Below are 3,047 nucleotides of genomic sequence, written 5' to 3' on the forward strand. Positions count from 1 at the left end.
CGTTTACAAAGTTAATCATTATATTTTATAATTCTTAACGCTTAATAATTATTGACTAAAGTTTAATTATTAAGTTTAATTATATTGTTGGGCATTTTATAAGGAAAAGTATAGAATGAAAAATGAGAAATATAGAATGGAAAAATGAGGGTCGTTATACAAGGTGCACGAGAACTCGTCGTGCCTTTCCCCACATTACCCGTACTCGCACTTGCACCCTTAGTTTTCTTACTTGGAGCATAATACGAATCAACCCTTCTCTTACTTGAAGGTTCACTAACTATCGATCGCGAATGCGATTCGAAACCCCTAGCCACAGCGTATAACTCCGTGAATGAAAGGATCCGAAACTAATCATCCGGACGTTGTCCATATTGATTACAAACGAATTACAATAGTTGATAACATTGCGAGGTACTTGCCCTCTATATGATACATCTTACAAACGTTGCATTTATTCTTAAAAGGCAATCTATAGTTACATCCAGAATTGACATAATCGCCTGACATTTCATAATATTCAAATGACATAAACCGCCATTTACTTAATAATAGTCTCTATGAACTTCAATGACTCGAATGCAACGCCTTATGATATAAGTCCTTAATAGCCTCAAATAGTATCCTTAGTACGAGCTAATGCACAGCGGAAGACTTAATTCATACCTGAGAATAACATGCTTTAAAATGTCAACATAAAGTTGGTGAGATATAGGTTTAATGCCGGCAGCGATATATATATATATATATATATATATATATAGACCACAAGATTTCATATATAAACATTTTCATAAAAATATTCTAAGTGGTTGAGCACTTGGTAACCATACTTAACATTCAATCACGTCGCATATTCCCTTTAATATGAAATCTTACTACACCGTACCAAGTGTAGTCACAAAACGAAGTACTGTGCAACCGTTGAATACTGGTCGTCCAGTCCGGTTGGGGTTGTCAGGCCCGATAGATCTATCAACAGGATTCGCGTTTACAATACCGCTGTAAATATTAGTTACCAAGCTACAGGGAAGTATGCCAGTGGTACAACTCAACGTAGAATATATTTTTCAGTTACTTGTGTCCATAACGTAAATCATTTATAAAAACAGCGCATGTATTCTCAGCCCAAAAATATTTAGAGTTTAAAAGGGACTATATACTCACTTTCGTCTTGAAGATATATATATTTTGACTTGGTCTCCAGTTGATATCACGAACCTATCCATATATAATATATCAATACCTTTTCTTTTTAAACAAACGTCACATATATATACTTGTTATACTTTTAATACTTTTAATAATTCCTTAGTCCGTAGTTAGCAGTTCGATGTTAGTAATTCAATTTTAATGGTTCATTTTTAGATGTTTAATAAACCCCCAACGAAATAATAAAACCCTCATCGTATATGTATTGGTCGAGATTAATCTTGACCCACGGTACCGGTGTTGTCAAATGACGTGTTGCGTACATAAAGTACCGGTGTTGTCAAATGACGTGTTGCGTACAATCATGGGATCTTATGATTAATCTTCTCGTGTTGTTTACGGGTAATTCTGAACCATATAAAATTGAATTATAAGTACATATATATAAAATATCATGTTATCTTAAAAAGATGTGATTTATTTAATTTTTCCCAATTATTTTCGTGGCTAAACTAGTCTTGGATATCCGATTTTGTTTCGGTCATAGTTTCTTCGTTACAACTCCGTTTTCGTTGATTCAACTTGCCATCTCCTTGGATCGAGTCCCTCTTTAAGACTATGAACTGTAAATACCTTAGTTTGTATTCAAAATCACACGGCATAGGTAAAACTTTAGTGAAACTTATGAAGTTAAACATTTTTGTTACAAAAAATATCATTTAATGACCATTTTTCTAAAAATACTTATACTTTGAATTAAATCATGAAATTTTTATGTGTTAACATATTTATAGTAAAAATCATTTTTCCAGAGAATAAACTTCCAATTCAAAGTTTAAGATGGTTTTTAATTATCCAACCCAAAACAGCCCCCGGTTGCACTCCGACGTCGTAAAAACAGTTTTTAAGGTGTTCTTTGAAAAACCAAGTTATACCTTGTTAAATTAGCATATACTTAAGTTATATTACAGGTCTTGAAGTATTTTAAAAGTTAAGTTAGAAGGATCTATTTAGTTTGCAAACAAGTTTGAAAACTTTCAAACTATGTTCTTGTTGTTAAAATTGTATACCACAAAATATGATAGCTATATATATATGAATCGAATAAAGTTATGAACATAGTTACTACCTCAAGTTCCTTGGACAAGGTTGCTGTAAAAGAGGAGTAAAAAGCTAGAACCAAAAGGGTGATGGAATTGGATGAAAGATTGGAAGTAAGTTTGTGTTCTTGGAAGGATTTCTTGAAGTGTTTTTGTAAGGTTTTCTTATGAGGTTTAAGTGTTGTTTTTGAAGCTAAATGATGGGGAAAATGCTTAGAGATGATCAAGTATGAAGTTAAGAGTATTTTGAGAGAGAAATGGAAGTGTAAGTATGAGAAAATGGGGTGAAGAAATGGTGTGCATGCATAAAAACGTTTTTAGGTTATAAAGGAAAAAAAAGATACCTAACTTTGTTTTCTTGCTAAATAATTCATGCTACTTGACAAATGGTTGGTTCCACATGTTTCTTAATCATTTAAGGCTGCTAAGGAGCAGATTTTTATTGGTATATACCAATAGTAAATACATCTAGAAGCTGCGTATGATACGGGTACATATACCCTAGGTATACGTATAGAAATCTTTGAGAAAACGGAACCAGGATTCAAATATAGCTATCTTTTGTAAATATACTTATATTGTTTTATGTATTTAAGTCTTTAAAAGTGATTAAATACATTACTTATACGATATATGTATAAACATTATAGGTCATAAGTATTTAAGTCAAATAACGTTACGTATGGTTATCGTTTTGAAAACTTAAGTTAGTAGTTTCAAAATATACTTATAACTTATTGTTATTAATACAAAATGAGATATTAAAACATTCTTAGATCATGTTAAATATGTATA

This window comes from Rutidosis leptorrhynchoides, chromosome 3 (assembly GCF_046630445.1).
Source record: "Rutidosis leptorrhynchoides isolate AG116_Rl617_1_P2 chromosome 3, CSIRO_AGI_Rlap_v1, whole genome shotgun sequence".
NCBI lineage: Eukaryota > Viridiplantae > Streptophyta > Magnoliopsida > Asterales > Asteraceae > Rutidosis > Rutidosis leptorrhynchoides.